This window comes from Rhynchophorus ferrugineus, unplaced genomic scaffold, assembly GCF_030347505.1.
Source record: "Rhynchophorus ferrugineus isolate W39M unplaced genomic scaffold, kcgeb_rfMv2 rfM1, whole genome shotgun sequence".
Lineage (NCBI taxonomy): Eukaryota > Metazoa > Arthropoda > Insecta > Coleoptera > Curculionidae > Rhynchophorus > Rhynchophorus ferrugineus.
The window spans coordinates 73,280,173-73,293,575 of record NW_027472580.1 but is presented as its reverse complement, the minus strand read 5'-3'; the positions used below and the strand labels follow the sequence as shown (position 1 = coordinate 73,293,575).

The 13,403-nt window shown below is 31.6% G+C and overlaps 1 protein-coding gene across 5 annotated transcripts in view; it reads left to right on the top strand.

The window, feature by feature from the left end:
- Positions 1-13,403, top strand: part of scalloped (TEA domain transcription factor 1 homolog scalloped) — a 249,560-nt gene that overhangs the window by 171,907 nt on the left and 64,250 nt on the right. The window contains exon 3 of one of the 5 annotated variants that reach the window (XM_076394571.1): positions 1,345-1,382. The exons of the other annotated variants lie outside the window; for them this stretch is intronic. The gene's annotated coding sequence lies outside the window, so the exon portion shown is untranslated. The remainder of the gene's footprint in view (positions 1-1,344; positions 1,383-13,403) is intronic. 5 annotated transcript variants of the gene reach the window in all.

Sequence of the window (13,403 nt, the reverse complement as noted above, 5' to 3'; positions counted from 1 at the left end):
TATATATATATATATATATATATATATATATATATTGCTAATTTTTCTCTTATCCCAACACAACATATATTTTCATATACCACGAATTCATAGTGTAAGAAGTCAGAGGATAAATTTGACGAATAAGCTAGATGTTGAAACAACCGATGCTTTTAATTCACCGATTCTTTTGATGACGATGGTTTGTTGATTAATGTTTTTTTGGAGCTGTTGAGGTAGACATGGTGCTCCACAAGATAATTGAAGAAGCTTATATGTAATAAAAAATATATGGATGAAATATGTGAATAAAATGAATGAATGAAATGAACGCTAACAATAGGTAATACTTGATTTTCTGTTTATTAAACACTTAGATATTTGTTACTTAACTTTTTCCTTTTAGGGTATCCAGCAATATAGTTGAAAAACTTCGAACTTGGTTTAATTCCAAGTTGTTTATATAATGACATTTACTTATCTTCTGGTTAATTACATAATATTTTATGATAAATTTATAATATTTAAATTAACATTTCAATCTCAGTCTCGATCAAACTGACGTTCTAGTTTCGACATATTCACCTTATAATTAGACAAGATAAGATCATATACCGCTATGATGTACATTGGCGACTGTTTTCTTACTCTTTTACATTCTGATCATACCATATAAAACGGAAAATTACGAAAGAACTTTTTCTTTTTCTCTAACAATACTCCAAATAAAGCGGCATTTCTCGTATTTTTTCTCGCTAATTGCCAATCGTACTATTCCTGATACGAACAACTGATAATGTCTCTTCTATATATATTTATTTGTTCCCAATTAACAGTAGTCTGGTCATGCATAAACTATATTACGTGTTTGGAGATCATTATATTGCCAATAAAAATGTTGCCAACTAACGTGGCGGCGGTACTTTACGGAATGTCAATCAGCTATGGTTGATAATGTGTGAGAACAAACTGGTTCTAGCCGTAACGAACCTCTTTAGGTATAAGGAAAATACCTTTTAAAAGTTAGCTAATATTCTTTTATAACTGTTCTAGATCTATACCGATTATATACAGTGCATGGACGTTCTTAAAGTGGAACAAACTACGTAAATAGAAGACTAAAAGTTAATTGAAAATGGTTCATAAATAAAAACAAATTTACCGTATTCAGTGTCTTTTTTTTCTGCTACTTGTTGATTATAAAAAGGTTTTAATACATATTAGTCACGCCGTTCAAAGAAAAAATATGCGAAGAAAAGGCAACACATTACACAACAAAATAACCATAATTATCATTAAATGTATTCAACGATAATGACACATATCGCTGTTAATTAATATTTATGTGTTTTTTTTTGTTTTCAGGTAAGGTTCAGTGTGACAGTATGTTGTTCTTTCTATTGGTAAGAAACTTTAGAATTTCATAACGATTTAGTAGTATTAACGTAGCAATGCAACTATTGATATTTATTACTTATGTATATTAAATAATTTATTTAATGAATCATTAAATCATACAAAACATTGAAGAACTTATAGAATTGTTGCATGATATAAACTATAAAAGTAATAGGTACAGAAAGAGGTAATAATATAAAAACTTATATGTAATTGCTTACTACTTGGAGTTTCACAGCAATTTTCAAATTTTAGTTTATTTATTTTTTTAATGTCTTTTTAATTAATTGTAATATTAGTTATAATAGTATTTTCATCAATTGTTATATAATTATATTGTTCCAAATTTTCATATATATTATATTAGGCAATCATTAGATATTACCAATATATATTCCTATATATAATATTTAATGGAATATTTTTATTCTCTAATATTTTTAATTAAGAAAATTGTATCATAATAATTCAGTGTGGTAAAATAATTCTTTTTTTTTAAGGTACGTATTACTAATTATACAGTTTTGCCTTCTATTTGGATGGATGTCCTATCAGAGAAAGATCAGAGGCATTTTCGATACATTCTTAATTGTTGAAGTGTTTATTTGGAAGATAGGAATAGTTCTACTCGTACTTACATACTTTATTGGCTTGTTAATCAACAAAAAACAAATTTTGATAAATACGATGTATAGTTCTAAATAAAGTAAGCAAGTAGAGCATTAATTGACACATCATATTGATTTAATAGTATTCGATGAGGTAGTCGCTTTTCGACCAATACATGATCCTAATTGATCATTTTTTGACTCTAGAAAAGACTCAGTATTGTCCGTTTCAGCAGGTTTGGTGTTATATATTACTGAACATTATAAATTATAAGTTTTCACAGTAATACGAAGGCTTTAGCTAGTTTTTCCCTTTTTCGAGAAGCTATGTAGTTGAAAAAAACATCACAACATAAGAAATAAATACAATATAATACTTAATTAACTAAGTATTAAATGCTTGTATGTCTTGTGATAATTTTTCTCTCTAATAAACTATTTACCTCCAAATGATTATAATGTGTCAAAAGAGCGATGTTGGTTTGTTATGGATTCATTTTTGCAGTTCTTCAGCATTTTGGAACCGTGTGTCATACAAATGGTAATAAGAAAGCGCTATGTTTGGTGAGGGCACTCACAGAACTTCCCATTCGAGCTGCAGCAATGCATCCTTCGCACCTTTTTCAACGACCTAGCGTTGTCATGCAAGGAGATGTATATATTTCGTAGCAATACGTGATTCAATTTCTTCAGTTGGCATCTGTAGTCAGAGTATCATTCGGTTTTAGTGAGGTATTGCACGACGCCTTGCAGATCCCATCAATATGCGCAGAAATACCTTATGGCAATGAATATTCCACTTCGGTGTCCGGTCGGTGATGGGCCTCCGTAGCAGATTTCTTAAGTTTAGAATACCGACTATTCAGTTTTAAGCGTTCCATTATTAGCGTCTAGATTTACTGAATGTGAACATTGAACAGTTGGTTAGGTTGTTTCAAAGTATTATCAAAATACATGCAAGCATCTATTGCGTTGAATATTGAACACTATAGTGAAGTGATAAAACATAATTATGGCAACTATTTGTTAATAATCAAGAGAATTATTTAAGAGTGAAACGATTATTACTAAAATAAATGCAAAATGACAATTCACGAACATCATTTGACATTTATAGAAATTAATAAATCGATAAATAAAAACCTGCTCCAATAGCATTTGTCGGTATTGTACGTGATTTACTCGACGAATCTGATTGATTAATATACAGCAGAAGGAAAGGGGAAGACGATGTTTATAGCCAAAAAGGTACGGAATTCATGGCCTATTGTTTGATATTTAATTGTTCAAAAAGCCTGCGGTAATGTGGATTTACCACGGTCGTCGATAGCCTGCCCGCAGCCGCAGCGCATACATATTTCCAGTTGATGGGAACGCATGACGCGCCCGGTAAAGCCGAAAGAGTTCGGCGGACGAAGGGGGTGGATGAAAACATTCGTTCAGTTTCCCCATAAAGGGTCAGCGCAGGCCAGTAATAAAGTTCAATTAATTATCATCCCACCCTCGTCTCATTCCGCTCGTAAATTGAATCCTCGATAATGAAAGTGGTCGTTTTTGTCGATAGGATAAGAAAGTGAACCACCGGCTTGCGCTCGTCAACTTCTCCGCTCTATGATCTGCGATTTGAATGATTATTTGATCATTAATTTTGATATAGATTTAAGTTTACTCTACTTAAGGTTTCGTTAATTTTATGATTAATTTCGTTATTTTGTTGCTATGTTAGTTAATTTCTGTTTTATGTAGAATTTATACGAGGGTTACAATTCTAATTACCTAGATAAAACAAATGGTTATTTGTTAAATAGTAAGGTAGTCTTATCTGTCCGTGTCAGATTAGTTTGTTAAATTCGAATTTAGGAATCGAAATTGAACAAAACACTATCTATTTTACAAGAATATTTATACTTGAAAAAGGTTGTATGGCAGCCATTTTCACTCTCTATTTTTACATTTCACAATTTGGATAAGAACGCAATGAAAAATGCTATAGCAAACCTGAAACAATTTTAAAAGATTTAAAAAATGTATTAAAAACTTTATTGCTAACAAGTTATGTATGAAATTCTTTTCAAAGCCTTATCCTTTTATGCCATTACTTTTTCCGGTCTTTTTGATACTGTTTAGCTAGTCAAGAGTCCGATTATTTTCAAGTATCTTTATAAAAAATTAAAGTATCTGTACGACCATATAGTTTTGTTATTAGCTCTCCTTAACGATGAAAAATATCAGAGTTTATAAAGTTTTCGAACAGATAATGAAATAAAGGAACTAAGTAGACAGCTCAATAGTAATCAGTGAAATAATTTTAAAAAATATTATTGAATATGTCTTCAAGGTTTGATTGTGAAAGAGTGGTGTATTAGAACTGTTTCTCTATAACTGTATTTCATTATGGAACATTATAATCTTTTTCTAAAATGTGGATCATATCAGTTTAAAGTACTTGCATTTGGAAAAATTAACGAAAAGCATGAAGTACGATATATCAATTTAGTTGTAGCAAATAAATAAACAGTTGGATGTTTTGGATTGTAACTATTCAAAAAGCTGTTTAATTTATTAAGTATATATTTAGATTAGTTCAATTTTAATTAATTATTTTATTAGAATTAAATTCACATTTCGAAGATGTATAGTTGAGTGAGAAGTCTTAGACTTTAGCTTTGGCAAAATTTTAGTATGTATTAATAACTAGGTGTTAATTTCTTTTCGCTAAGAGATTTATATGCACCATTAACTTAATAATATTTTTTCCAGATAAACTTCATGTTCAACATAATGACAAGATATTTTGCCATGTTTACATGAAAATTAAGAATTATTTATACTAATAAGTACTAAAGTACTGTTGAGGAACTAGAATCTAGAAAGACGAGAAACACTACAACTGTCATAACCTCCAAAAATATTATCTGGTTTTCATCACAAAGCTAAATAACTAAGTTACGGTTCTGGCCTGACCAATGCCTGCCGGTTCTCCACCTCACGCCCTATTCCAATCAGCAGTTCCCCGGGACGTAGTATTGTTTCGCGGTCCCTGTATTAGTTATGACCCAACGATCGAATTCCGTGGTTTGTTCTACATGGCCGGTGAAAGAGAAAAGCAGCGCCATCATAGCCATTTCTCATTTCCACGAAACGATGACCACTTTACTTAACCCACACACACGCATAGGCTACTAATAGTGCAAATATTTTACGGTGAAATTTTTTTATGTGGCGATTTAACATGGCCAACCAGATCTCTGGATTTAACAGCACCAGACTTTTTCTTGTGTTTTTTTTAATCACAAGTTTATGTGAATAAGCCCTAAACGATTCAACATCTTAAAGACAATATTCGTCATGAAACTGAAGAAATTTACCCTCAGATGTTGCAGGATGTCATATAAAATGCATTAAAAAGGGCCGAAAGTTGCATAGCGAATCGCGGTCACCATTTAGCCGATATAATTTTTCAATAGACCAAATAAACTTTTTATGAAAACCAAAACTGATCTTTTCTTTGAGTTAAGTCATTGGCAGTCAAAATGGTAGCGGAAGTTTTGCCCCATTTGTTATTAGCTGGCCACCAAAATCACCTAAGTTATTACTGTTGGACATATTGCTTACAAATACTGTCAATGTTTTAACCATTCTATACCAAAAAAAAAACAATATGCTGAACTTGCCAATTTGATAAATCCAAATATATAATATATTATGATTACGAAACTATTATAAAAATTATTATAATTAAAATATATTATTCAACTGATTCATAACATTTGTATAAAAAGGAATAATGTTCCGTTCTCCGGCAACTTTTTACGTAATTAGACAGAACATTTGTTGTAAGATTATTTTTAATCAAAATCAATTATTTAAACAGCTTAACAATTTCAAACAACATTAACTCACTGTGATTCACGAGTAATTTACGAAACGCTGATCAAGTTATGTAAATATTGTTAATTAATTTTAATGGAATAATTATATTAATTTAATGGATCAAAGGAGGCTTTGAACTTTTATGTAATAGCTACCCGGTACAACGTATACAAGACAATGTCAAAAAGATGAACATGTTTAAATCGCTTTGTTGCTTTGCTGTTGTTACATTAAAATTTTAATCCGATTAATGAAAAGTGGCTTTTATTTTTGTAAAATTTCGTTTAGATTATTTCATATTTTATAAAGAAATTTTTAATATTCTAACCAGTAATTTACTAACAAAAACTATACAGAGGCAACTATTTTTAATTGATTTCAAAAATGGAGAACGTTCTATATTCGGCTGTATTTTTTTTAATGTATGTTCGCCGACTTCTCCGTCTAGACGGAGGAAACCCTTAAATTTTAAAGGCATGTTCAAAGTTTTTACATATTTTTTATCTAAAATAATCAGATATTTGGGTATAATTTTATTGCTGAACTGATCTAATGAAAGATCGGGAGTAGTTCAGTGTAAAAGCCGTTCAGTTTGCTTTTTAAGCACTAACACACGTAACGGTTAAAACATTAAGGTCTCACGCAGAGGTCGCGGGTTCGGTTCCCAATGGAGGCAGCAACTTTTTTGTTGCAACTGTTTTTGTAGAATATTTGTCAAATCATCTATATTAGGTAACGGACTCCGGAGCCTGGGACGTTCCTTATTTTCAATCATTGTTTCTTTATTCCTATTTTTCCTCATACGTGCTCCACTTTTACTTGGGCTATCCTTTGTAATACTTATTTAAATAACTGCGTAATTTATTGAGTAAACATCTAACGGTAGATGGAGAAAAATAAAATATTTTTAACAAAAACATTGAACCGACTTCAAAAAATTACAAAACACCCACTTCAAACTCACTAAAAAGTAAAAAATAATCAAACTTAGATTTTTAACACATAAAAAACGTTTTAAAATAAAATATGTACATAATAATCGTTGTAATAACTAAATAAATATAAACAAAAAAACTTATATCTCCATAGCGAGTAAAACAATACCATCATAAAATGTAGCTGTTGTTACTTTTTCACATTTAGATATGTAATTGGTCTAAATCAAGTACAATGTTTATCCAAGGGTACTACCATCTTTGTGGTACATCCGATGATGGGTTTCATATCTGACCATCCGGCGTTGTGTATATTATTCTGGAGTGACAATCAGAACTGTAGGATTTGAGAATCTGGCTCATCTGGCTAGGTAATCTATTTGCTAACTAATGTATAAAATAAAATCTTATTAAATTATCTCTAAATCTATGACGACAGTCGAAATTAAAAGTAAATCCTCTGACGAACAAGAAGCCAAAGCAAATAACGGCTCCATAAATAGAATGAAAACAGACATTCGTAAAGATACAGCGTAAACACGTTCTGTAACGAGGTTATGATGGAAATAGAAAAATACATTCGCGCATCGGTCCCGACCGAAATCGAACGATCCGAATGAGCAAAAGGCGCACGTGCATCGTCATCCGTGTTGTTAACATGATGCTGTGCGTCTAATAAACTGTAGTTAACAAATGATGACCGACCGCCTAGGCGATCATTCCGAACCAATCTTACAGTAAACCGATAGAGTGTTCTCGTACGTCTCATGGAGCATAACAATTCTTTAAACTAATTGTATTTGTGTACGCAATTCACTTTTCTTGAGCCTGTTTAAGAATATTATTCAACTGGTTACAGATGTTAATATTTATGTACGGGTGATTGACGGATTGATTAGTATTAATTCTCTGGCAACAATTATATTTTACACCTAAAATACGATTTTGTACGGTTAGCCTTTAACCTATATTAATTATATTTTTTATTTTAATTAATTACTTAATTATTATTTATTAATTAGGCTTTAGTTGTTTCCACTCTCATTACTATGTCTAGGTAATTGTCAGCATTGAATCATATTCCTACAACCAGAAAGTTAATAACCACATTATTAATTTCCAATCTAAACCTATTATAACCTGTAATTATCATCACTAATGTTTTGAAGAATTTTGCAAACATTTGTAATAACTGGACGACCTTTGTAGGCTAATTTGGTTACATGTTCGAATGCATCAGACAGCATTGTGTCTCTTTGTAACTAGAATAAGATGACAATGTCAATATAAACAATTATCTGACCTTAAAACGAATGTATAAACTAAAATAGGCAATACATTATACATCTTGATGACGTGAGTTTACTGCTATTTTGGATAGATTATTCCCGTTAAGCGTTTGAATTGTCGATTTCATTCTGACGTACCTGACGTAATATATATTTTCGAAATTCGTCATGGTAATTTTATTTGATGCACATTAATGTAACAATAACCGAAAATATTAACTTGACGATAGCTCTCTATACGTAACCTCGTGGTGATCTATTAAAAAAATAAACACACAATGGTTTGTTACGTTTTAACTCTTTCAGCCCACGCCCGCGAGAGCGGACACCGATGGTTATTATTTAACAGCCGAAAAAAAAAACAATTGCCGCCGTCATATGATCAGGAACTAATCGCAAACATCGTCCAAATTTCGCACACCGCATCCGGGCCGGAAAGGCGCCAGCATGATAGGAGATTGGCTTATTTCTGGTTATTTACTCAGCAGAAATCGGCCGTTCCTTGTTTATGTTCGAAACAAGCCCGCACGCCACTGGTCGGCGTTATACAATCGAGACGTACCTGGAAAAAATTATTCCTCTCCTTTTTTTTGCTTTTTCTTTCTTCCTCTCCGTCCTCTTCTTCGTCGCGTCATTTCTTCGAGATTAACGCTTGCTCACCTGCAAATCAGGTTTTTAATCTTTGTTGTTTCTCTTCTTAGGAAGAGAACACGGTCAGGTATAGGAATAGTCCATCGAGCTATCAAACAATGATGTATCAAACTTGTGATAGAGATCGGTTAATAAATGGTTAACATGTTCCATAATTTATGATATGGGTCCTCACATATTTCTCTTGTTTTTCACTTCGAGACATTAGTTTAAAAACGCAATTATAATTCCATTCCCTAACTAATATTTAGTCCCTCAAATCATACTCACTGGATTATTAATAATTTGGTCAATAAAATTTTCAATACTAGGATATTCTGTCGAGTCTTAAAACATATATATTTAGGCTTCTTCTGTTTTTTCGATTTCCTAAACTGTGTTCCCATGTACGTTTAACTCAAATTTTAGATTATTATAAGATACTTTTGGACCAAGTTCTCGTTGCTTCCTAAAATCCTACGTTCAATTTGTCTTTTTCTTGCCACTCGATCATGTGAATTTAATGTTGAAGCAGTCTCACGTCTGTTGTCTAAGAAGGAATCCATTTTTGGTTGCTGTCCATGTAATGCTACGCCATACTGGATGGACTGGGCCAATTGATAATAAAGAGCAGTCATTTCTGGCCAATATAACTTAGTAAGGGTTCTCTAACTGTATACTGGCCGTTTTTATTTCGACGTTCGTTCGAGAAATAATATTTTTTGTTACAGTAAACTGGATGTATAATAACGAAATTGTGTTTAGTTCTTATTGATACATAAACACCGAGAACTGTTTAAGCAAGAAATGAGTTTTAGTTTTTATAATAAAATTAATACATTTCCACCAATACCAATACTTTTAAAAAGTATTAAAATGTACATCTTGATAAATTAAATACAGTCCATTTATTCAGAAATATTGATAAGTGCGATATACATTAATCAAAATATTTTCCATCATTCTATATCATCTTTCTCATTTTTCGGATGACATGGCGATACTTACTGTATATAAAGAATGATGTTGGTTTGGCAGTAATCCAATCATCGATTAATTTTCGGATTTCTTTACTATATCGAACATGTGTGCCAGTCAAACTATGCTAGATCAATTTAAACAAGTGATAATCAGACCTATATTTATGGTGAGTACGCTGGATTCAACAGAACTTCTTCTAGCTGCAGCTGTGTGCTCTTCACAAATCTTGCAACGTGTAAGTGGGGCGTTGAGGATGATTTTACGTCCGTCTATTACTCGCTAATCTTTTTTACAAAAATACGTTGTTCAGTTTATTCAATCGACGCCAGAAGACCTCTACAAGAATAATTTCACTCGGTTTTAGAAGCTCGTAATATACTACACCTTGCTGATCCCACCATAGGCACAGCAAAACTAAGACCGCGAATATCCCGCATCGCTGTTGATGTGGATGTTTATCCTGAAGAAACTTGTGACTTTTTGAGCTTGAAATTAGCATAGTGGATGACCAGTCACAATTCGATAAGAAAGTCATCTTTTTTCACGCGACAGGGAAATAAACTGCGATCTTGAAACGGTTCTAAATGGCATTTTCCGTCATTTCGTGTAGTAGCTATTTCCCCTCATTTTGGATCATTAACTGCTATGCTGCCTGAAAGTTCTTTAGGAGTTTTACAAATCCAGTAAGTCTTACAATTCGTATTCAAACTTGTTTGGTCGTTCTTTGTCATTGACTTTATTGACATTTTAATTTTTAAATCATTTAAATCATCAGCAACTACAACCGACAATTGGAATATGACGAAGCAGCCTAACCCGAAATTTATAAAAGTATTGATATAAAACTACAATAGTAATGAATGTCAAAATTGTAATTCTGATAGTTCCATAATTTGCGTCTGTATACGTTTAATAACTTAAGCTGTTATTTTATGTAGATAAATGTTAAACCATTGAATGAAATAATTAGGTTAGATCATTTAGCAGTTATTTTCATTAATAATTCACATTTTCATCACTATATATAGCTGACAAAAATAGATGTAAACATCTTATATAAAACAAAGAAGTTGATAAAAAAATGGTGTAATAGGGTTATTATTGTTTATTATTGTACATTGACAATTTTATCATTTGACGTAAAGTTATGTATAATATGTGAATGTTTTTTTAATTACATCTACGAGTATCATTTAATTTCATCTTCATTTATACCTTAGGTCCATTAGATAAACAAATCACGTCTCTGCAAAATATCTGAGAATCGTTTGATACCTCGATGGACACCAGACGTGTCTTCCCGGGTCCGGATCAACTCCGAGAACCTAAAACGTAATTCAGAGAGGCCTCTCCATTCATGATTTTGTGCAAATCGTGGCCTGTTTCGAACCTGCACCATTGTTATTGTTGGCCATCACTGTCTGACGTCGGCTACGTACAGGAAGAGGAACTTTCTCGGTATAGTGTGGGATGTTTTTATTCGTGCCCGGGACGCAATAATTTTGCCAACGTGATTCTGATTTATGTTCGATGTGAAATGGTATCGACAATAGCCGATTTTATTGGTTGTTTTCTCTGACAAAAAAAAATTATAACGTGCACTCGTTGGGTTTTCTTATTGTTGGTAGTTCAAATATCAATCCATTATTCATTCAATTTATACCAAATCTCGTTTATATGATATATATAGGCTTTTAAAAGTTAATATACAAATACAAAGATGAATAAAATGGACTGACAATAGATCTAAATTAAAATTTTATTTATTAATAGGAAAATTGATTTAAATTATTTTGTAACATATCCGTTGTTAACAAGCCACTAAGAGGTTTTGTTATTAGGTTTTGAAATTATTTAGTTAAATCGTTAAATTAAATAATTTATTTTTATAAAAAATTAGATTATTTAAATTTATATTGGAATATTAAAAAATATAAAAATTATAAATAATCTCTCGCTACTGTTTACCTTTCAAAAAAAGTACGAATCCTGCGTTGAAAGAAGTGTCTGCAATCCACTAGAGTTTGTCTGTCATTTAATAAGAACAAGTCGGAGAGAGCTATATCTGGAGAATATGACGATGGGGTAGAAATATCAGTGAATATTTTGATCAATTTTGAGGTGTGTGGACGATTCCTGCAATAAAATATTTTTATTTTGTGATTATTATGCTACACTCTGAAGCATATTATTTGTGGCTGGCAAAGATCAGTAGTGGTTGATTTTAGCATTTGATACGAAATAATCCATTTGATCCAAACAAATATATAGCCGATTAATGATTATTATAATAGATTTTTCATCCTCTCCTTGTCTGTTTTATCATTGAAGCACCAGCTCAAAAATGTCGAAGATAAGGATTTGAGTTCATGAGTAAACTATTTTAGATAACTCTTGGAGTATATGATACTTCAAGAGACTGACTTTGTGAATTTTCATCTACCAATTGCTTCAATTCGTTATGATTGTATCTCTGTCTTTTATAAAACGCTGTCTATTATGTAGTAAGCTATATAATTTGATCAATCTAGTTTTGTTAATAAATCTAGTTATTCTAAAATAAAGATTCAATCTAATTAAATAATCATGGGTCTGTTAGAATTTTGTCTTAAAGAAATAAAGAACAATATCAAACAATAATTTGTGAATGCTCTCTTAAGAACAAGAGATCATGAATACTTAGAGTTGATATGATTGCCAAAATTAAATGATGTATGGTAATGACTAGTCAATACTAATTATTTATTTATATAATTAATACTCTTTGTGGTGTTTCATATGGTTGCATCTTAATTTAGTTCCCAAAGCCCAGTAGATGTTTTGATGCACATTCGTTGGACCTGTAGCATTACTATCGGTTTGTTTTGTCAAATTCCTTATCATGATTACATTTGTGTAATAAAATAGTGTAACAAAATTTGAAACAGTAAATATACAAAAAATTCAAATTATTTTCAACGACATTCATAATCTTCACAAACCAAAAATAATAATTTCTTCGACCGCTTCATAAATACAAATTGAGCTGTGTTAAAGCAAGATAAAAAAATAGATTTCGATATCGTTATGCAAGAAAGTTTTTGGCCATATAAAGCGCAAACTGAATACAATCGAGAAGAATAACAACGAGCAGTGACGCCTTCAGGGAAAGGTGGTACCGACAACAGCAACGGCGCGCTGCTGCTGCTGTAGCAGGAAACTAGTGGGGTACGACATCAGGTGCGTCACAATTATTATTTTTTGCAATGAACTAAACATATAAGTAAATACACTAGATTAACCCAGTGATATTTTTTAATTCTTACAGGGTTCTTTTTTGGTATCTTCTTGCAACTTGATTTTGCAATTAATGCAAGAACCCGGACTAAATCTATAATTAGGTCAATAAATTTTATATTTTATTGATCAACGAAAATAATTTGTAAAATACATGATGTGTCTATTTTATAATACATTTCGAAGTGATAGATCTTACATAGTAGAGTCTGTTTCTCTTGAGATACTTTTATTTTGGTAGAATTTGTCCTTACAGATCCTTCGAAATCCAAACAAGCACAATTTCGCGTAAAAATATCTACTAGGGAAACGGGAAAAAGATAGGGGAGTCGTATTTCGATCCTTTCAATTATACAAGATTAGGACAACTGACAACAGCCAATTAGGAATCTTAAGTTTTGACTCTAAGTGTTGGTAGGTGTAAGGTAGAGCTT